Source organism: Peromyscus maniculatus, chromosome 20 (genome assembly GCF_049852395.1).
Source record: "Peromyscus maniculatus bairdii isolate BWxNUB_F1_BW_parent chromosome 20, HU_Pman_BW_mat_3.1, whole genome shotgun sequence".
Classification (NCBI taxonomy): domain Eukaryota; kingdom Metazoa; phylum Chordata; class Mammalia; order Rodentia; family Cricetidae; genus Peromyscus; species Peromyscus maniculatus.
Window position 1 is genome coordinate 4366374 of NC_134871.1, and position 24283 is coordinate 4390656.

A 24283-nucleotide genomic window follows, 5' to 3' on the forward strand; every position below is an offset into this window, starting at 1 on the left:
GCCCTGTGACTGCTGCTTCAGTCTCTGTGAGTTCATATGAGCTTTGCTCAGTTGTTTTAGAGGGACCTGTTCTGGTGTCCTCCATCTCCTGTCTCCCCAACTCCTTCTGTCTCCTCCTCTATGGAGTTCCCTGAGATCTGAGGTGAGAGATTTGACGTAGACATCTTGTTTAGAACATCTTTGCATAGTTAAATATTCTGCAACACTGCCCCCCACCTCTGCCTCCAGAGAGGATGGATCCTGCTGTGCCTTGACTTCAAGCTTTTAGATTTCAAAACTGTGAGAGAACAAGTTTGTAGTGCATCATGATGGCATTCCCTGGGAACCAGCAAGATTCAGTGACAGGCACTGAAACAGAAACCATTGGCTCTGCAAGGAAAACAAAAGTCATGTATGTCCATAAGCACATATGTGCAGTTACTCCTCTGTGTAAGCTGGAATCATTACTGTGTTTTCTAAGACACCTACCCTATGGTGGAGAACGGTGGACAAAGAGGCAGTCATTAAATATTCTATCTATGAAAGAAAACAAAAAACAAAAACCGTGTTCCAAGGTCTGGGAGAAAACAATTTTTAAGGAATTTCAACTAATTCTGTAGACGCTCACCCTTTCAGGAGGTGGGACTTAACTCCTTCCCTTGTGTGGGCAGAATGGCTGACTTGCTTCCAAAGGCAGCATGGAGACAAGTGTGGGTAAGAACACTACATATGTAGTAAAGACCCTGGCAAACACTGCCAGGGCCAAGTGGTGGACGGTAGCATGACGGGTCCCTCGCAGGATGTGACTGGGTGTTTACCTTCTGTCTTCTTCTTCCAAAAACATATAACCCCAGTCAACTCATAAAAAAAAAAAAAATAAATAACATCAAACTCCAACTGAGGAACATTCTATGTAACATTCCTTAAATCTGTCAAAAATTCAAAAAAACGAAAACAACAACAAAAAAACAAAACTAAAACCAAAAAAACCACAAGGAAAAAAAAAGAAAGAAAAGGGTCACACAACTCAAAAAGTGACTAAATACAATGTGGCAGTCAAGATTGGATCCTGGACAACGCCTTGAAAAGGGGCACTGGTAAAATGTTAATAAAACAGAGTTCATTTATTTTGTGTAGCTTTGATCAATGTACCATGCACTAAGGTCTGAACAAGTAAGGGCACCAGGTAAGGACATTTGGGAACTCTTGATTTCATTTCAAGATTTATAAGTCTAACATTAATCCAAAATAAAAAGGCTATTTTAAAAAAGGAGAGTCCAAAATAATAATAACAATAATAATTCTTAACTGTTATTTAACATAGAGAATTTTATTTGCATGTAAATAAGACACTAGTTAGAAGATATTCCAGCAACTTTCTCTTAGTATTCAGAATACCAATGAAACACACACACACATAACCAAAGTCTCTGCCCACCACCACCTTCAACAGAAAAGGCTAAGCCAGCCGAGCAGCAGGTGTGTAGCCGCAGCTCCTTTGGTAGCTAAGAAGGTCACTTGAGCCCACAAAGCTTTGGAGGTTAACCTGTGCAACATAGCAAGACCACAGTACAAAGTAAATCCTGCACAACAAAAGGAATAACTGTTTCAAAGCAAGAATAACCACAAAAAGAAGGCAGTCCACTGTAAGTCTTCACATGCAGAAAAAAGTAAGCTCAAAGAAACGAAGCACTTACCTCAAGCTAGTAGACAGAGAATTTGCATTTTAATTCATGACTGTATTTTGTACAAAACCAATTATGAGTCTAAGGCTCCAAAGGATCCATCTTTGCAAATGCAAAGGATCAAACAATTATAGCAAAAACAAAATAACTAACCAATGAAATGCAAATACTATGTACCAGCTCAGTAAAAGGCATTTTAGATACATTCCTTCATACTTACAACAACCCCAAATAAGGAAGGAGTTACAGAGATGTATATGAGCACATGGTTAAGTACCAGGCAGCCATTCACTGCTTTTTTACAACATTATCACTATTTTATAAATGAAAAAAGACAAAAGTCAAAAGTCACAATGCTACTAAAATTGGCAGTGCTGAGTTTGAAACAAGTGCATGATTCTGTGGTTCTGAAAAGCCCAACAGTCTTTTACCCAGGCAACCAAAGGATTATGTTCCCTCTTGCGGGGGAAAAAGTACCCTCTTCATCTCACCTTGGCTCTACATCTTGGACAAAGTTCATTTCCAAAGAAAAGTGCTGAGGCTTTCACCACTGCTGGTGGCAACAGCCTGGAACCAAGCTGAAGTTAATCTTCAGTCTGAAGAGCTCGCAGTTCCCTGAATCTGCCAGGTACTGGGGACAAGTCTCCATGGGTCTCACTCACTCTGCACATTGTGGGGCAAAGGTACCAAGCACCCTTCTGTTCCTAATCATCTTTCAAGGATGCTTATGTAAGAACAAAACCTCACAAGACTGAGATGGTGTCTGCTTCCAAAATAATACAGTTAATGTCTTCTTTCAGGGTCAAGCATGCTTACTGGCGTAGCAGCATAATCAATATCGCACTGGTTACTTTTCTGTTGCTGTGCTAAAACACTATGTGACCAAAAGCAACTTATGAAAGAAACAGTTTATTTTATATGGTTCCAGAATCCATCATGGCTGGGAGGCATGGCAGGAGGCAGCAATCAGCAAGCATGGTGGCAGGAAGCTGAGAGTTTTCATTTTCATTTTCAAATGCAAGAGCAAAGTGGAGAAAACGAACCGGAAGCAGGGAAAGGCTGTAAATCTGGGGGCTGGCTCCCAATGACAGACTTCCTTCAGCAAGGCTCCACCACCTGAACCTCTCCAAACAGCACCACCCACTGGGGACCGAGTAATTCAAATACCTGAGCCAAGGGAGGGCATTTCTCATTCAAACCACCACAAGCATCCAAACAATAATTTAGTAATATTAACAACACCCTGTCCACCAACTGGTAGAGCTACAAAATGTGGTACAATATACAGTGGAGTATTATTAAATTATAAAAATAAATGAAATGCTGATTAAATGGTGATAGATGTTAACAACATAGATGAACCTTGAAAACACTAGCTAAGCAAGACACTCCAACCACAAAAAAATACATTTTACAAAAAATTCATTTCTCTATGAAATGTCCACATAGGTAAATCTACAGCCACAGAGCCACGGTAGATTAGTGGCCCTGGAGAGACTGAAGACAAGAGCTAAGGACACAGGGTCTGCTTCCTTCCTTTCCCTCCCTCTCCCTTCCTTCCTTGTTGGTCTCCTCTCTTCCCATGGCTACACAGCCCAGGTGGCGCATTGAACTCACAATACGCCTGCCTCAGCCTCTTGTGCTGGAATGATCAGTGGATATCACCACACCTGGCCAGGGCTTGTGCTCGTGAGGTAAGATTGTGGTAATGGTTATGGGTATCCATGAATATTCTAAAAAACACTAAATTATGCACTTTAGATTGGTAGATAATATAATGGGTAAATTTAAAAATTAAAGAAATTAAAAGGCTAATGGTGTTTCAGAGCATTTAAGGAAGGACTAAAAAGAAAACTACATTAGAATATGTAAAAATTCATTAAAAATTTTAGATAATAAACACTATGCCCATAATATAAATTTCTTAAAAAAACAAAGAAAAACCTCTTTATCCCCTAACTACAAATTCATTATTTACTAACCTAGTAACTTAATATACAAAGGCAATTAGGATTCATAGGGAACAAGCTGACACATACATACATGTGTGTATGTGTTTATGATACACACATTCAATTTAGCACAAGAGAAGCTGGTGGGATATGAAACCAATCTGTGACTTCAGGCAAGTCACTTCCCCCCTGGCGTTAGCTAACTCATCTGTCAAATGGTAGTTCATTTTCCTAAGACTGTTACGAGAGAAGCTGTCTGGGCAGGGAAAGGGGAGTCCCATCGATTCCTTGGTATCCTTGTGGCAGCTACTGCAGGCACATCTCTAGCATGTCTGGTGCGGGCAGCAACTTGGAACAGGAATTGTTGGCTGTTGAGTCCCAAAGCTGAGATACGAAGAGAGCTCCCTGAGCTGGGCCCTCTTGATTCTACCTCTCTTGTTGCTGGTCCAGCTCTTACTTCCTGAGCCACACTCCGGGGCCACGGGCATTGGAACCCCTCAGGGCACCTTCCACCGCTGGCTGCCAGGTGTCCTGAGACTCTCCAGCTCACCAAGGTTCACCATCTCCTAAGTGCGAGCTCACACTGTATTAACAACTTGGGAATGGGTTTGGTTATAAATACAGTGTGTGGTGGGTTGTTCTGGTAGGGGATCGGGAGAGTAATTGCTGTTACTAGCCTTTTTCTGTTGGGTGGTAATGTGAACTATTGTATATAGACAAGATGAATTGTGGGGTGGGCAGTCAACTCTGGCCACCTTCCTTGCTATGTAGACTGCACCTGTGTGTGGAGTTTGCCAACTTGCTGTAGGGGGTCCTGAACTCCCGGCATGGGTCAGCATCCTGTGACTGGCTACGCTTGAGCTGTCCCGGCAAGTGTGGGAGTGGCAGGCCTGCTGGGCCATGAAGCAGACTAAATAAACTAAGCAGTTAACATTAAAAAGAGAGAGAGAGAGAGAGAGAGAGAGAGAGAGAGAGAGAGAGAGAGAGAGAGAGAGAGAGAGAGAGAGAGAGAGAGAAGCTTTCTGGAATGAGGTCTACAAGCCATAGAAGACACCTTATTAGCTTTATATGGCCAGCAGAAGTGCCTGACAGGTAGAGAGGAATGAACAAATGGTAAAACGAACTTCAGAAAATGTAGAGGGCTTCTGCAAAATACATCACAGATTAACTTCACAAGTAAGAGCTGTTAGCAATCTATGGCAGAGAAGCTGCTACGGCTCACACCATGCTCTTTTTAAAAATTATTTTCTACTAGAAATTAATAGCCCAGTAAACCATACACATAACACATGCAAGAATCATTTCCTTTTTTAAAAACAATTGTGTGGGTGGGTGTGCACATCGTAAATGTGGAGGTCAGAGGACAACTTGTTGGAACCAGTCCTCCTCTTCCACAATGGGGGCTCAAGGGATCAAACCCAGGTTGTCAGGCTTCATGGCAAGTGCCTTCACCCATCGGGCCATCCTGCTGGCCCCCGAGGGCCACCTCTGCTATTCTCTCCACAACCTCTTTGGAGATGCTATTTTATATTTTCAGTTTACAAATTGTAATCACTACAGATATGGAAGAGACTACCACAGAATACCTTTATCTAGAACAGCAGTCAACAAAGTACACTCACTGCTGACCAATACCATCACTTGTTTGTGTGCTGTTGTAGATACTCCTCAGCTGAGTTTAGTGCAGAGGATATGTAGATGTAATTCTAAACCGTCTTATTACATAAGACACACAGAGCCAAAGAAAGAGTTAAAAGCCCAAAGATCGAGCAGTAGCCAAGAGCTAAGACCACCTTATCATACCACTCACTGCTGTCCTTTCCCCCAGAGAGAGACCTTCTTCCTGTGTTCTGTCTTTTTAATTGCCTTTCTGTTCTGCCTTCTCATTGGTTCTAAACCCAACCACATAACTTCCTCGTCACTGCCTGTCTATACAGACCTCCAGGTCTCTATGGTTCGTACTGAGATTAAAGGTTTGGGTCACTGCTTGGCTGTGTCCTTGAACACACAGAGATTCTGCCTGCCATGTGATCGGATTAAGGGCATGTGCCACCACCGCTGGACTTCTGTTAAATGGCTTGCTCTTAGCTCTGATCTCCAGGCAACTTTATTAACATACAAATAAAATCACATTTCAGCACAAATAAAATATCACCATAAGGATATTTTGGAACACAACGCCAAAACATGCAAAACAGGACATTATTAAGTGGCCTTTTCAAACCTCTCTGTCCGTCTGGTGGTGTGAATATACACAGGAAAACAGCTCAGTGAAACGAAGTTGCTCCACTGTTCTAATGAATGAATGTACAGCAGACACAGGGGAACCTAAGACGAGAGGTGGTACTGAACCTCGGGTGTGAGTGATGAACAGGTGCCCCACCAGCACTCCACAGGAAAAGGACATCTGAGGGAGAGGAAGTCATGTAAATGAAGGCAAGAGGTTTACAGAGCACTACAGTGGTACTTAGAGTCGGTCTCTATGACTGGAGTGTACGGAGGGATGTAACCAGTGACACCACATTCCTGTAAACTATGCTCAATAGTTTAACATGGGTGGACAAATTTATAGCTAGCAGTTTTGGAGAGGAAATGCCAAGTGCCGTGGTCATAGGTAGAGAAGAGAACCAATGTAGACAGTCTATGGAGACAATTATGATAATTAAGATGGTTAAGAGCACACACTGCTCTTGCAGAGGACCTCAGTGTGGTTCCCAGCACTCAACATTAGGCAGTTAACAATCACTTCACAGAGCTCCAGAGGATCCAGTGTTCTTTTCTGGACTTGACACGCGCACTCACACATGCACGTACCCACACACACACACATACAATTGTTTTCAGAAGTCACCTACTACACAGAATATACAAAAGACGTGTACATGCTGACATACAATCAGGCTGTTCTGTAATACGTGAAGAAAAAGTGAAGGACTTCCTGACTCTTGTTGGTCAGACAGACTGATAATCTACCAATCAGAGCTATGTCACTTACTATCATGGAGCTCTCCCAACTTTGCATGTATACGTATGTGCCATAGTTGCTAACTAAATTATCAACCTTTTCAAGGTATGGGCCCAAAATTAACTGGTGGTCAATCGACAAAAAAAAGTATTAACAATTACCTAAAAATGAAAACCAAAAAAGTTCAAATAGCATTTTGAGTCAGTTTTCTGCGATACTCTACAGTACTGTACGGTACAGTATGATGTTGTACTTTGTCCAAGCACTGTTTGAGAACCAGACTCCCTAGGTGCAGATGCTATTGCTAAGAGCTGATGGGCCATGCCCCACCCCATAACCTGTTCCCCTCACACAGCCCTCACAAGAGCCAAATCTGCCTCTTGCCCTTGCTAATCAAAATCTGGAGCAACCTGACTGTGGTCAGGGTCACCTAGCTCAAGTCACATATTAACTAGACCTCCTTCCTTCCACGCAGTGTAAGACTTCCCCTTCCCTCTGGAACCTTTAGGAGTAGACACCTTCCTATGTGTGGCAGGACTAAAGCCTCTGGCATCAGCCTGGACCACAGGGCAGGCTGTAGTGCTAATAAATTCCTGTCCTAAAGACAACTGAACTCAAAGCTTCTCTTTCTTGAACACACCCTTTCTCTTCTCACTACCCAAACCCTACGAGTCCAGAAGAAAGGTGAAATCTCTGTCTTCAGGTCCACGTGGCCACTGCGCCATCACAAGTTTACAACGGCAGTAATTCGGAGGAGCCTCTCTCCCAGGCATGCACACCGAGAAAGCACTGCCCTGCACAACTTCTCCCTGGGGGTACCTCCCCCAGCAAGCACCCCTTCTCAGTTACCCAGCCTATTCTGGACCAGACACTAATAGCTGCAATGAACACAAAGCAAACGGCCGTGCTTGTATACACCTGTAATCTTGGCCTTCTGGAAGACGAGGCAGGAGGACTGAGCTTGAGGTCAGCCTGGGCTATATGGAAAGACCCTGTGAGCAAAAATCACTAAGCAGGGAAGGTGTGTGTGTCACAAAAGATGACTTCCAACTCTTCTAATAGCTTTAAGAAACACAATGAACTCACACTGAGAAACTGTCAGTTTTAAATCAATCTTCTCCATGACAGATCAGGACTCTACTAAAGGGCAAAAACAGATCCAAAGGTAAAAGAAGCTGCCTTTCAACTTTGGTCTCTGATTCCACAGGCCTTAAAAAAATATCATGCAAGAATATGCCTCTTGCAACTGTGGTCACATGCAAAAATGAAGCAAGAAGTGCATCTGTTTGGAGCTGGCCTCAAATGCCTCCAGTTCTTCTCCAAACCAGGTTCATAACTCCCACCCACAGAGAGAAAGCCAGGGCCTGAGGCAGCACCCAGGGACAAGCAAATTAGCATTCCCAAGGTCAATTGCTGACAGGCTTAATTGTTTACAGCAACTAGAATATGCTGGCTGCTGAAGTTAAGAGGCTTAACCTTCCAGCTTGCCCAACACCATATGAAACTGATTTACCACATCAGCTGCAAAATATGAAGTACTGTAGCTGTGGATTGAAATGAGCACACATTTCATACAGAAGCGAATGTAACAGGAGCCCCAGAAACACTGCACTTTTCCTTTTACGCTGGCTAAACAATTTGGGGGAAACCTGACTACTAGCCATGCCAGCAGGGGGAGTGACAAGCCCAGGAAAAAATGGTCTGATTCGAATATCCACCAGAACTGCTAAGAAGTGCCGGTCTAGCTGGTCTGGCCATCTCTTAGGATTTCTGACCTTTCTCTGTCACAGAGACGTGAAACAGCCCATGTGACGTGTCATCTTGGGAAGCAGCTAGGTGTGATGTGTGGCTAACAAGCATAAGGAGTGTGGCTAGTGTAGGTTCCAGTGTGCTGGACGATTCTGATTTCAGCCCCTCCCTAGGCCAAAATAACTCCTTAGGAACTTCCATGTTTATTACATGTGAAAATAATATTTTATCTGTATTACTTTGAAAATTTTATTTTTTTATGTGGATGGCTATTTTGACTGCATGTATGTCTGGGTACCATGCGCATTTCTAGTAACCATAGAGCCTAGAAGCGGGTGTAAGACAGCCTGGGACTTGGGCATTGAACCTGGATCCTCTGGAAAAGCAGCCAGTCCTCTCAACCACTGAGCCCTAAATAGTATTTTAGACACAGGAGGTGAAATCAAACATTACAAATCTCTCCTTTCTCCTTCTGAAACTGAAGACAGTAGGAAAGTTCAAGTTACACATGTGGCTAACAGTACAGATTTACCAGCCTGCACTTCTGTACGTAAGTAATGCTGTACAGAAACGTACAGCACGCACACATGACTTCATTTGTAGCTACAGAAACAGGAAAAGAATAGTCTGGATAATCATCTCTGGAAGAATCAGCCAGTTTCAGCCATGTTCCGTGTCATCCCCATAAACACTCCTTTCCACTGACCACAAGACATTCAAATTTTATGTCATTAAAAGAGGACTACAGTGTTTGAAAAAACGCTCCTCACATCTGTCTACCTCTGCCTCTACTGTCAGCTCTGCTTAGCATTAAGCCCACCTCAGCCCCTGCCAAAGACCAGAGACAATGCCGTGCTGGTCTGACTTTTTAATCTAATTGAGTGGCTCCTATTTATTATTTCTGTGTTAGTCCTTTTCATACCCTGTTCGGTCACTGAAATCTAACCAAAGTTTCAGCTCCAAAGGCTAAGAAAAAACAAAACGAAACAAACAAACAAAAAAATCCGAGAAGAAAACTGAAACAATAGAAAAAGTATTGTCAAGGGTTTAGAAAATCCCAACAGTGTTTAGTGTTTAAAATGTGTTAAAAAACAAAAACAACAACAACAACAAACAGAAAGCGACTAATTGACTATTTCAAAATAAGACACGCTAATATAATGTACAGAGGAGAGCTTAGCAAACAGGACAGGGCAGGTCATCCCGCTGCACAGACCACCATGTGGAGAGCTTTTTTAAAATGATTCTAAACGTTAACCAATCAAAACCCATACTCTAGAAGCATAAATCCCACTTGTTTATGATTCACAAGATATTTTATATATTTTGTATATATTTTGGTTGTGAATCTAGAAATAAAGGAATTGTTTCTTTATTTATAAAGATGTCTTTATTTTATGTGTGTCACATAAAATATTTGTTGCATCTACACATATGCAAAACCCATGTGCCTGGTGCTCTTGGGGACAGAAGGCACGGGGTCCCCGGAACCGGCAGATGGTTGCAGGGCGGCCAGTGCTCTTCTCCGCTGAGCCCTCTCTCCCGCTCCTTTGTTCCTGTTTTGTAACAAGTCCTGCAGCAATCCCAGGTACATAAAATGCAACAGCATGAATAACTGAAAGGAGTTTCATTCTAGTGAGCCGATCTTGAAAGACTGCAACAGTAACAGCCCCAGTTTCCCAGGTTTGACAGGCTCAAACATCTTTACTTTTTATGTATATAGAACAGATCAGGCTCCAGAATGCTAAATCCTAACAATGCGATGACTCTTTTACACAACAGATCAAGGAACCTAGGACAATTCGGCCAATGACTACCCTCTAAGAAGTGTTCTGCTGCCATCTAGTGGCAAGCCTTCTCCTGCATGGACATAATGACTGGACCCATGTTCTCAAAGTGAACTGGCATTAGCAGTACCTGGGAATCTTGGAAATGCAAATCATTGCGCTATTCAGAATTACTGACTATTCAGAATTACTGAAACTATGCAGGTAGGGCCCAGTGGCCTGTCCTAAGGAGATCTCTCAGTGGTTCTGGTTCACCCTCAAATGTGAGAGCACTGGTATAAAGTCCTTAAATGCAAAGTCTTTAAAATTGTCTTTAATAAATTAACAAAGGAGCTCATTTTCTAATTCTGGACAAAAACTCATTTTTCATTCTGGATCCAAATACATCTTATTAAGGAACAGCCTTAAAAGCCATCTACAAACCTGGTGTGGTGGCACACACCTTTTGTTTTGTTTTGTTTTGTTTTGTTTTTTGAGACAGGGTTTCTCTGTGTAGCTTTGCGCCTTTCCTGGAACTCACTCTGTAGCCCAGGCTGGCCTCGAACTCACAGAGATCCGCCTGGCTCTGCCTCCCGAGTGCTGGGATTAAAGGCGTGCGCCACCACCGCCTGGATAGCACACACCTTTAATCCTGGAGGAGTCAGGCAGATCTCTGAGTTCCAGGACAAGCCAGAGCTACGCAGAGAAACCTTGTCTCAAACACACACACACACACACACACACACACACACACGCCATCTACTACCACATATTAATATAGTTCATGCATTACATGGGTTCTAAACTCTCAAGATAACAATGAGCATCAGAGGGCTTTATCCCCAGACAATTCATCTCAAGGGGATCACGCCATCAAAACAAACAACAAACAACTTAAATGCAAACCATTTAAATGCAAACAACTGTGTGGAACAAAGACAAAACATTACTGCTGTCAGTATGAAAGGATATGGCATATACTGCAGCTGAAGACAGAAGGAAAAAAGACCAAGGAGGACAAGTGGGTCATTTCCAATTATGGGTCATCTACTCTAATAACAGATACCATGATAAGCCCACTGTAATACAAGCAGATCTGAGCAAGTCTTCAAAGTCTTGATAGCTGTCTTTTCCAGTCAGCTCTTAGAGGAGAAGCCAGCTTCCTTAAATATCAACTTGGAAACCATCAAGGTTCTGTAAAACAAGTCCCACAGTGTACTTCAATGTTTCCAATTCAGCTTGGTATTATGTACTTCTGGAGAGCTTTGGATTTTAAAAGTATCTATCTATTTATGTTTCACATTTCAAAACTGAATGACAGATACATCCCTTGCGTAGCCACTATGACAAGTCAGTACCATCCCTAGCTCTGGAGTTCAAGTCAGGAGTATCACTTGTGGAGGGAATAATTGTGAAGTGCTGGGCTTATGGGCCATGCCTCAGCCAAGGGAGCATCGTAAGAGCTTTACTGCTGTTTCCATCTTGTCCTTTCAGTGAATAGACTTAGACACGCAGGGAACAACTAGTGAAATCTAATACTGTAGGGACTGCACAGGCTGACAGTTCTTCCTTTTTTTTGTTTTGTTTTGTTTTGTTTTTTTGAGGCAAGTTTCTCTGTGCAGCCCTGACTGTCCTTGAACTCACTCTGTAGCCCAGGCTAGCCTCCAACTCCCATCGATCCACCTGCCTCTGGCTCCTGAGTGCTGCGATTAAAGGTGCGCACCACCGGCCCCATATTGATATTTCTAACAGCTGGTCTCTCTTCCTTTTCAAACCTCTTAGCAATCTTTAACAACCTCTGCACTGTCACCGTCCTCACATCTGAGGCTCTGTGCTGTACAGTATGCGGGCCTTTACCATACCCATCTTTGCTAGTCCAAACACGATGGCCATTCATTATGCCTGTCAAAAAAAAAATGACATTTTGGCCTAGGTTTTCTCATTTTTAATCTAAAATAATACAGACTCCATAAACTGCATTAAAAACTATAGGAAATGCACCAAACTACACTGGGCATATCACTAACAGCAGCTGCTAGAGTTTGAATGATCAATGGCCCCGCAAAGGCCTGCTGTGTTATAGAGCTGGTGCACTGGAGAGGCATTATGGGTGGGTATGGAGCTTTTGAGAGGAAGGGGTTCGAGGGGAGTGCTTAGGTCACTAGTGGCACGGTCTTGAATAAGAACCGAGACCCTGATTCTTTCTTCCTCTCTCTTGCTTGCCGGTGAGGATTGTGAGTTCTTTCCATAATACGCTGCCTTACTAGAGGTCCCGAGAGATCACGGACTGGAACCTCCAAACCCAGGAGGCAAACATCTTCTCTAAATGAGCTATCTCAGCTGCTCTGTACTGGAGACACAAAGCTGACTGACATACAGTTGAGGGTTACCACCATCCACCAACAGCTACTGGGAGGAAGGAAAAAGAGGGTCTAATACAGCCCAGTAATTGGGTTCTAATTCAAATTCCCTATCTGTGCCCTGGCTTAAGTTATTTCAACTCAGTGAGCCTCACTTTCCTACTGACAGATGGAGGATGGGGTTACTTATCTCACTCGGTGATGTTCACCACCTGCACCTTTGTTTGGCAAGGTGGGCCTGTCATATCTATGGCCACTCCCTCTGCTTCTCTTCCCTCAGCAGCTTTGGAAATGGCTGCACCAGGAGGCATACCCCAGGTGAAAATTAAGGAAGATACCACTGGCAATAGCACTCCTCACACCTCACACATTTCTAAAATACACACCAACATGCAGGGAAATTTCACCAGCAAAGGAAGTGGGCAACTCTAACACTACTCCAAAACACTGGGTTTTTTGGGCCTTTTATCAAAGTTGGTTACAAAGTTGCTGCAGATTGGCCCAGCAGTGCTGATAACTGCTCAACAACCAGCTCTCAGCTTACTGGGGAGAGGCTGGTTAGCAACACTTGCCCAGATCCATAGGTGAAGTCAATACTCAACCATGGCTTTTAGACCTCAACACCCAAATGCCTTAAATGCCCGCCTGACTGATTCACTCAATAAGCATTTACAGAGAACCTAAAACACCCAAGTCCAGGGTCAGGCTCTGAGACAGGAAGAAGCATGCCTATACATGAACCTACACTCAAGGACTCAACCATCCAGGCCAGCTACAGAACTGAGTCACAAAGAAATGCATAGGAGACTCTCTCATAGTAGGAAAAGCTCTAGCTGCTGACAGGCAGAACAATTAAGCTCAAGTTATTATTTATCTAAAGAAGCTTTAATACTGCTTGTGCTTTCTAATTTACAAAATCTCAAGTGGAAAACACTTTCCCAAAGTTCATTAACATGTGTACACATGCATGTAAGTATGAGTGTATGCATATACCTCAACCTAGGCAGTATTGACACACTAGTCTTTACTGTAGAAAGGCTATCCATGCATATCGATGTCATAATACTGATTTAACTTTTACAATCACTTTTAAAAGATTTGTTCACATAAATATTTATATTTTTGTCCTTTCCCAGACAGATGCATTTGGGAAAGTTTTAGAACTAGAACATTTAAAAGGTATGAGATGTATTTTCCTATTGGCTGCCTTAGTCAGAAATGACAACTCAAAGCCAGCAGAGGGCAGTAGCACACATAATCCAAACGATAACCTAATTTCTTAAAAGTGTCAATGTCAACTCCTAGAAGACAAAATGGCCCACTGCTGTGTGTGTGTGTGTGTGTGTGTGTGTGTGTGTGTGTGTGTGTGTGTGTGTGTGTGTGTGTGTATAAATACAACACATGCATGGATAGGATATTTGTGACCCATTGACATGAAGGAGTTAGACAATCAATTAGAAGAAATTTTATTCTAAATTCTAAAATCTAAAAGGTAGCCATCCTTTTAGATTTTAAACAAATCATTCCATGCACTGTGTGTTAGCTACCTATCAGATTGTCTTAGTCAGTATTCTATTACAGTGAAGAGGTACCGTGACCATAGCAACCTTTACAAAAGAAAGCATTTAATTGGGGGTTTGCTTACAGTTTCAGAGGTTTAGTCCACTATCTTCATGGCGGGGAGCATGGCAGAATACAGGCAGACATGGTAGCTGAGAGTTCTACATCCAGATCTGAAGGCAGCAGGAAGAAAGAGCCACTGGGCCTGGCTTGGGCGCTCGAAATTTCGGAGTCCACCCCTCAACAACATATTTCCTCCAACAAGGCCACACTTCCTAATCCTTTCAAACAGTGCCACTCCCTGGTGACCAAGCCTTCAAATCTCTGAGCCTATGGGGACCATTCTTATTCAAACCACCACACACATCTTATCAGCAACAGAAGGTGGGGGGAGCACCTGACAATAATGATGGAGCTTATAGGACAGACACAGACAATAATATGAATGAACAATTCAACAGGAGAGTACATAAATAGGTAGTGTAAGTAGCAGGGGAAAATAGAGCTGAAAAGGGAGTTAGACATTCTGAGAAGATATGTTAATAATCTTAAATTCTGAGGGTTTAAATACACCGGCAAAATAATGAAGAGTATAACTTCAGAAGATCATGTGTCTGAGGAGTAGGGACGTAGCTCAGTTGGTAAATTACTCGCATGCACAAAGCTCTGGGTTTTATGACAGCAACACATAAAACTGGGCATGGTGGGAAATGCCTATTGTCCCTAACTCTAGAGACAGGGCAGGAAGATCAGAAGTTCAAGGTAATCCTCAGGCATACAAGGCCTGAATTTAAGGCCAGTCTCACCTGGAACGGACCTGGAAACTTCTTCTCAACTACTTCTTAGAGTGCTAAAAGATGCCGTGTAGGCTGCTGGGGGAGAAAAGTCATCAACAGTCCTATCCAATAGAAGGCCCTACATGCTAGGGCAAGATGTGCCCACTGGTGCCAATAGTGGCATGACTATTATGATAGTAACCAACTGTTTTCTAACTTGATCTGAGGCCTGATTCACAGGGGGAATGCAGGCCTGGTACTATAAATCTGGTCAAAAGACTGTGGCTAGGGAAGACAGAAGCCCTGGGGGAGAACTTACTACTGTTGTTTACTAGACAGACATACTGTCAAACTGCTTTCTAAATATTTATGATTATGCCCATACACTAGTGCTGTCAACGTTAGCCAGAGAAGCTTCTTTTTGAAGCAGGCAGCAGTCAAGGCAGAGAATCGTAACTAATCCAAATGCCGAGCATAAGTGACAGCTGAGTACTCAGCCCTAAATGGGACATGCATGTCACCCCCTGCAAGGTCAGGCAACATCACGGAAGAGGGGGTGGTAAGAATATAAAAGCTAAGGTATGGGGAGGAACGCTGTGAACTGCTGCCTTTTGGAAAGGGCAAGGCTGCTGCGCTCACAAATCCACAACAGCTACAGTAACCTGCACAAGAGCACGCCAGTCTCAGATGGGGTTCCATCCCTAGATGAAGAGCTATTGGCAACTGATGGCTACTAGGGGAAGGGGAGTCATTTTTCTTCAGGGATGTGGCCCTGGTACGTTGCCCATGCTCCTGCAAACAGCACTAACTGGACCATGGGTTTCTTGGTTCAGGCCTTACATGCCCGAGGATTACTTTGAACTTCTGATTTGTTAACAGAGAGGAAAAGTATCTCGGAGGTGGGTGGGATGGGGCCTAAGAGGAGTGGGACAAGAGAACTCAGGGTAGATATGATCAAGACATTTTAAACATACATACATGTATAAAATTATCAAAAAATAAAACAGTAAATTAAAGTTTTGTTTTCAATTTTATACAACAAAAATAAATAAATTTTTGAAACCCTGACATCAGGGTCTGACATTATACCAAAGTCTGAATTCTATTCACTGTTGCACTTCTGTATATGGGGATATAGGTGGCTTCATTAAAAAGTCAACCTGACAGCTGTCACTTAGCCAGGTAAAGGTTTAGTCTCCTGCTGTTACAAGCTTGGACAAAGACAGCCTAAGTCAGTGTAACAACATCAGAACGTCCAGCTGCTTCCCATGAGGACCAGATTCGTCTCCATTTTTTAAAAGTATTTATCTGTGAGTGTGAGTGTGTGTGTGTGTGTGTGTGTGTGTCTGTCTGTCTGTCTGTCTGTCTGTCTGTCTCTGTCCAAGTGTATACAGATAGCATGCAGGAGCCCTTGGACATCAGAAGAGGCACTGGATCCTCTAGAACTGGAGTTTCAGACAGATGTGAGCTGCCTAAAATGTGGGTACCTGGGATCAAACCCAGTGTTCTTTGCCACTGAGCTAGCGCGCGCGCGCGCTCGCTCTCTCTCTCGCGCGCTCTCTCTCTCTCTCTCTCTCTCTCTCTCTCTCTCTCTCTCTCTCTCTCTCTCTCTCTCTCTCTCTCTCTCTCTCCAAGTTCTCAGTACTATCTTAAAAACAGAAAAAGCTAAAGCCAAGTGAGATCAATCTCTGGCATGAGGATTGAAAGTGTCCATGGCAAGTTAAGGTTTTCAATATCGTTTGTTGAAGCTGTAGTTCAGTAGGAGTTCTTGCCTAGCATGTACAAAACCCTAGGTTAGACCCCCAGCATCACATAAACCACACGTGGTGGCTCATGCCTTCAGTCCTAGCTCTGAAAGATGGAGACAGGAAGAACAGAAATTCAAGGTGATCCGTGACTACACAGTGAGTTTGAGGCCATCATGGGCTACAATGTGAACCTGTCTGAAAAAATAAAATTAAAATTAACGGCTGGTTATTTTTATACTGCAGCTAGATTGTTTGGTTCATAAATAACAGAAAAGAGTCCAGACACAGAGGAATACATGTGGGGCTTCTTTATTAGGACATCTAGCTTAAGCCGAGATGCAGAAACAACTCTGAGCAAGAACAAGTCAAGCCAGTGCCTCCCCAAACAAAGGAAAAGGGTACTCAACAAAAGAAAAACTCTGACCAACAGTTCCCATCCAGGATACTACATGCACACAAGAGAGTCAACATTTAAAAAGTGTCTAGTCCCAACTGGTCAGTGCCAGCTCTTCCACACAAAAGACGATTCTAACTTCAGAATGTCAGGTCCTTAGTGTTCAAGGTCTGCACTCAGGTGTGGAGTGCTCATGGGCGAACTCTATCTGTGGGATAAGGCAAACTCCTGAAAGGCTAACTCAGACTTATGTGAGGTGAGCAGCTCCATCCCCCCCTCCCCCCCCCCCCCCCCGCTCCCCCGGCCAGGAGAATTTCATATAGTGTATTTTTATCACATTTTTATTTTTTCTTTTAGACAGGGTCTTATTATGTAGACCTGAATGATCTAGAACTCTCTATACAGTATAGGTTGGTTTTAAATTCACAGAAATCTACTTGCCTGTCTTCTGTGTGTTGGGATTAAAGGTATGTGCAACCACAAAGCATTTATGGCAAAGCATAATAGTTCAGGGCAGAAACTGTGAACTCATTTTCCTATGCTCAAATCTGTACTGTACTAATTTCTAATTCTGTGGCCTTGGGGAAAGTATTTAACTTCCCTAAGCCTGAGCTCTGTCATTCAGAAAGTGAAGATAACTTCATTTCTACTTCACAGGATTGCTGATAGGATCAAGTGAGAATCCAAGTAAAAACATACAGCCAGCACAATGAAAGTTGAAATAAATTCATTTATTATTTTTATCATTATGGTCATTATGATCAATACCATACTTGAAGACAGATGAAAAAACATACAGTCTGACTATAGTAACTATAGGCTTTCTGTCATAGAGCTCCAGAATCCTAGGGAAACAGGCAATAAAACCAACCAAAGTGTCCATCAACCTGGTTTTCATTCAGTAACATATATTCCAGTTCTAGCCATGTTCTCATAGACAAGGTTCTACCTTTTCTAATGTCTGAATAGAACTGCATAATATATAATGCAACTGCATAATATATGTAATAGATGTATTACAATATCATGATATGTATTTTTATATGTATATATAATGCAATATATAACAGGTGATACTTGTGTCAACCTGACAAGCTAAAAGTAACCATCACAATGTCTAAGAAGGTACACTTAACCTGGTTTGAATATTGTACAGTGTAGATATGTATCAAAACATCACATGGTACCCCCAAAATATGCACTTTTATTTGCCAATTTTTAAAAGGTACCAAGAAAAATGTCTCAAAGTAAAGACTACTTTTTTTCTATAAAAATTTTGGGTGAGAAATGGTGGTGGTGGTGCACACCTTTGATCCCAGCACTCCAGAGGCAGAGCCAGGCAGATCTATGTGAGTTCAAGGCCAGCTTGGCTACAGAGTGAGTTCCAAGACAGGCACCAAAGCTACACAGAGAAACCCTGTCTCGGGGAAAAAAAAATGGGTGGGCTTGTAATTTTATTTTTATATAACTTAGGCTATGAGAAACTAATTTAATGTACAATAGACTATGATTAGAGGTTGAAGCTATTGTATATACTTGGAAATGCCTGTAAAAAGGGAAAGCTACACTAACAAATAATACAATATAACCAAAATTTCTTGAATTTTAAGTAACATTAATTGACAACATACGCTTTATATTTAATTATATTAAGCCAAAATGTTCAGTGATAAAAAAACAAAAACAAAAACCTCTCCTAATAAGTTCTTGTGTGGAGGGCCGCCCTAGGCTTTGTCTCTGAAAAGACTTTCTCATGCCATCTGCATCTTGCTCATCAGCATTCAAATTCCATTTCATAAGAGCTCCACAGACTGGATTAGAGACCACAGGTCCACAGATTAAGACCATGCTCACAATAACTTTAAGACATGGTTTGTTTTTTAATCACATGGAGCATTTGTACAAAATTGTTTTCAATACACAAAAGCCTTATGGGAAATACTATGTGGGCAGTGGCACCTGAGTACACCAGTGTGGAAAGTCACTGTGTCGTTCTCCACCACACAGTATAGCAAATATTTCACCTTCACTTGAGAATGTCCTTGGCTGGGTGGTGGTGGCGGCGGCGGCGGCGGCGGCAGCGGTGGTGGTGGCGCACGCCTTTAATCCCAGCACTCCGGAGGCAGAGCCAGGCAGATCGTTGTGAGTTCGAGGCCAGCCTGATCTACAGAGTGAGTTCCAGGACAGGCACCAAAAGTACACAAAGAAACTCTGTCTCGAAAAACAAAAACAACAACAACAACAAAAATCCTTGAACTAACACTATAGCCACCATATCTCAATCGTTAGGAATGTACCTTCACACTGTGGGTGAGGTGGTAAATGGGCACAAAGCACTTCATACCCTGACAGCTGAACAGAGAAGTGCCTTGGCTGTGTTACAGGCTGTTTCCACCGTGCCTTGGAATGCAAAAAATAGCAATAACGGGCGGGCAAACTAGGATCACGGAAACTTGAGTCTCTACTGAAACTGAAGACTGTGAGTCTGAATTAAAGGACAACACCTAACAGGTTTTGGTGCTAATGAGACTGTCCAACAAAAGTTCCAAGTTTGAAGAATCTGTGACCACCCTTATGGAAGCTTGAGATTTCCCCCGAGTCCAGTGGTGACAGAAAACTACTTTTGTCCTTGTAACACCTTATCCATTTCCCACCGAGGTGGCATTTTAATACATATCTGTTTTCAAATTAAGATGGGAAAACCTGTAAGGAGGGAGCATTTACCACTCATCTGTGTTCTTCTTAAGTCCTGGCACTGAATTAGACACAGAATAGTGATTTTGTAAATGTTTACCAGCTACCTTGGCATTTACTAAAGTCTGCCAGTGCACTTCCACACGTGTACATTGGAAAGTGGTACTCCAGGCTACTCCTCACTCTGCAGCTGCGTGTGTCGAGACTCCTTAGCTCATGGTTCTCTTTCCCATACCACTTAGTCAAAATTTGCCTTCAGTTAGCTGGTTTTTTTTTTTTTTTTAATTAAAAACCAAGTATTTGCTGCAAAATTAACCCAAATAATCAGGATAAATAATTCTAGGTTTATTTATTCCTGAGTGTTTTATCTACATTCATGTATGTGCACCACATGCATGGCTGGTGCCCATGAAGGTCAGAAGAGGGGTCAGATCCCTTGGACCTAGAGTTATGGCTGGTTGTAAGCTACCGTGTGGGGGCTGTGAATCAAATCTGGGTCCTATGCAAGAACAAGCCATCTCTCTAGTCCCCAAATAATTTTTAATAAATATTTACTGACTATAGCTCTAAAGTAAGGACTGGCAAGCTATCAGCCAAATGGTCCACTTCCCGTTTTTACAAATAAAGTTTTTTTGGAATGAAACCATTTCCATTTGTATTGGTTACTTTTCTACTGTGAAAACACACCAAGACTAAGGTAACTTACAGACGGCTACTGGAGGCTTACTGTTTTAGGGGGATAATAAATGGTCCATGACGGCAGAATGGAGGCAGCAGGTGGCAGGAGGCTAGAGCAGCAGCTGAGAGCTCCTATCTTCCACCACATCGACGAGACGAGCGTACAGGGAATGGCACAAGTCTTTTGAAACTTCAAGCCCTCCCACAGCGGCACACCCCCTCCAACAAGGCCACACCTCTTAGCTTTCCAAACAGCTCCGCCAACTGAGGTCAAGTATTCAAACATGGGTCCATAAGGGCCATTCTCATTCAACCACTCCATCATCTACTTATGCACTGTCTAAGGTGGCTTTTATTCTGCAACAGCAGACTTGCCAGAGTTTATGAGACCTCATGGCTCACAAATATTTGAAAATATTTGCTATCTGTCCCATTACAGAAAAAAATTTACCAATCCCAAATTATATTATGAACTTTTTGGGGGAAACATTGCTAGCATTTCTTTTCAAATTACAACAAAGTAGCTGGGCCTGGTGGTGCATACCTGTAACCCACCATGTGGAAGGAGGAGCAGGATGATGACAGGGCAAAGTTCATGGCCAGCCTCTTCTACATAGGGAGTTCGAAGCCAGACTTGGCAATACTGAGACTCTTTCTCAAATAAAACAAAACAGAACTGCACAAAGTGCATTTTTTATACCAACACATACTTCTTACTTAAGACAATAATGAATGCTATAGCTAAAACGTTCAAAATTTTGACTTAATTCTAGAAACTACTGATGATCTGATACCCTCCCCCAGCCTTCAGAGTTATGCTCCAGCTCTTCTCTTATGGCTTAAAGTTCTATTATGACTTTAATCAAAGTCAAATATCCATCACCACCAAGAACAGGATCCAGATCAGATGGAACAGGGCCAAGACACTTAAAGACCATCACTAAAAAGATCGTAAGTGGCTTATGCCGCTAGACATGAATGAGTAACTGGGATGGACACGGTCACCATGTCAAGAAGAATTACAAGAGCTGGTCAAAAATACATGCTGTGACTGCTTTCAGACAACAGGACAACACCCAGACCAGAACAATGACAACTGCAGCCAGGGAAATGCCTGAGGTTAGTCCTACAATCCCCCGTCTCCTTGCAAGTACTAAGGAGGAAGGATCCACACACAGCATAGCACCCTACAGGATGAGAAGAATCTGGAGTGCTGGGAGACAGAGGCAACAGGAGCTTTCAGGACAGGGAGCTGGAGCAAGCGATCAATCAGCCCAGAGATTCCCTTGAGTCGGATGCTGAATCCCGAGACACTGAGGAACAAGCGCTGGGAACTAAAAAAACAAATGATTCCCAGCAGACTAGGAGACACTTGAATTCTATCCATCCAGAGCCAAGTTGAGTTGCTGAACCCTCAAAGCACAGTCAGGGGCTCCAGAAGGGCCTTACTTTGTAACATGATGTTAGCCCTACTAAAGGCTACTATATTAGTCAGGATTCTCTAGAGGAATAGAATTTATAATTATAGATACAGAGAAGCTATATATAGTGAGGAAAAAAGGGAGTTTTATCGGAATGACTTACAGGCTGTAGTCCAGCTAGTCCAACAGTAGCAATCTACCAACAGGAGGTCCAAGAATCGAGTAGTTGTTCAGTCCACGAGGCTGGATGTCTCAGTTGATGGTCAGTATAAATGGAAATCCCAAAGGAGCAGGCTCTGGTGCCAGTGAAGGAATGGATTTGCCAGTGAAGGAATGGATTTGCCAGTGAGAGTCAGAGCAAGCAGGCAAAGAGTGAAAGTTCCCTTCTTCTATGTCCTTTATATGGACTGTCAGCAGAATGTGGGGCCTAGATGAAAAGTGGATCTTCCCTCGACAAAAGATCTGGATTAAAGGTGTATTTTCCCACCTCAAAAGATCCACAGTAAAAGTGGGTCTTCACACTTCAAAGGATTTAATTAAGAAAAACATCCCTCACAGGTGTACCCAGCCACTTGGGTTTTAGTTAATTCCAGATGTAGTTAAGTTGACAACCAAGAAGAACCATCACAGCTACCCTACACCTACCCTAACAAAGCTTATCAATACTAAAAATAGAGCTACCTAATCCATGAATTATTTGGCTTCCCACCAAAACAAGCTTCAACTCTCTTTAAAAGTTTATGTGTTTGTTTTCTGTTGCTGTGATAAACACCACAATCAGAAGCAACTGAGAGAAGGAAGGGGTTTATTTCGGCTTACAGGCTGCCATCCATCTATCAAGGGAAGCCGATGCAGAAGTCTGAAGTAGAAACCATGCAGGAACATTGCTTACTGGCTTGCTCTGCTACTTTTCTGATACAGTCCAAGCTCACCTGCCTAGAGATGGCACCACCCACAATGGGCTGGGTCCTTCTACATCAATTAGCAATGAAGACAATGCCTCACAGACACGGCCATAGGCCAATCTGATCTAGACAATTCTTTAGTTGAGGGGACCTCTTCCAAGGTGACTCCAAGTTTGTTTCAAGTCAACAGCTAAGAAAGCCAACTAAGACAGAAGACAACAAAACATAAACTGGCAACATAATATACATGAGGAAATCAGTCAGAATGACATTGAAAGCAATGACAGGCAATGATTTTTAAACAGCTACTAGAAACACGCTTCATAGACTAAGGATGAAGAAGGGGCCAGCAAGATGTTTCAGCCAGTGATGTAAGCCTGATAACATATATATATGTGATATTATGTAACATCACATACTTGTGTATATATTATATAATATCACATATATAAATATATAATAAATCTTTAAAAAGAATGAATAGGAAACATAAAAATAAATCTTTAAAAAAAGAAGGAATAGGAAAACATGAACATGACAAAAAGAGAAATGGAAAAGTGGACCCGAAAGGTTCCATTTAATCCTGTTGTGCTGGTGAAACAGCACAGTAATCAGAAATGACAATTCACCGGAGAGAATCGACAGCAGACTACAGAAAATAAGACAAATGAACTTAAAAACACAGCACAGAAACTATGCAAATTAAAGTCAAAGGAAAAAAAAACAAAACAAAACAAAACACCAAGCCCTCCGTGATTTATGGGCTAATATCAAGCAATCTCATCTACGTGGAATTGGAATCATAAAAGGAAAGGAGACTGGAGAGAGGGAAATACGTGAAGAAATAGGAACAGAAATTTTTCCAACTTGATATAAACTTTAATTCCTTAGATCCTTAAAACTCAATCAGGATAAGCAAAGAAAAAAAATAGGTCAAAACACATTACAAACTGTTCAAAAATAGTACCATTTTAAGGAAAAAGAAAAAAAAAAAAGATACTATGCTACTCCCCTGGCTCCCAATATGTCAAAAGTAATAACCCCCTAGCCCAAAAAAGCAAAGAATGCCAGGCGGTGGTGGTGCACACCTTTAATCCCAGCTCTTGGGAGGAAGAGGCAGGTGGATCTCTGTGAGTTCAAGGTCAGCCTGGTTTACAGAGTGAATTCCAGGACAGGATCCAAAGCTACATAGAGAAACCCTGTCTCGAAAAACAAAAACAAAAGCCAAAAAAAAAGGGCAAAGAACATTGTTCTAAATCTTCTACTTGAAAAGTAGGAATGGACCAAAGCAGAATTCTTACTTTGGTTGAGACCTTCCTTTGCTGGTATCCCAGCATCTGTTGAGTCTATGTGCAGCACACTCATGAACAACGTACAGTTAAACTAATGGAAAACGATGTTGTCACGGCACATTTACATACCTTCTGGTTCACATATATCACATGCTTTAGACATATGTATCACATATATTGCATGCTCTCAGCCAAAAGCCTTACTATCATTGTTCATCAGTTTCTAGGGCATTTCTGAGGACAACTGCACTACATGGCTATGACATGTTACAGAATAAGATGAGAAAATGTGTCCAGTTGCCCATCTCAAGAACACTCAGAGTGCATCCCCGGAGGAAGCAACCACACTGTTACCTCAA

The 24283-nt window shown here is 42.4% G+C and overlaps 1 protein-coding gene across 5 annotated transcripts in view; it reads right to left on the reverse strand.

Annotated features, from left to right (window-relative positions):
* The window catches only part of Nsmce2 (NSE2 SUMO ligase component of SMC5/6 complex), a 231285-nt gene that overhangs the window by 201987 nt on the left and 5015 nt on the right, over window positions 1-24283 (reverse strand). The gene's annotated exons all lie outside the window — the stretch shown is intronic.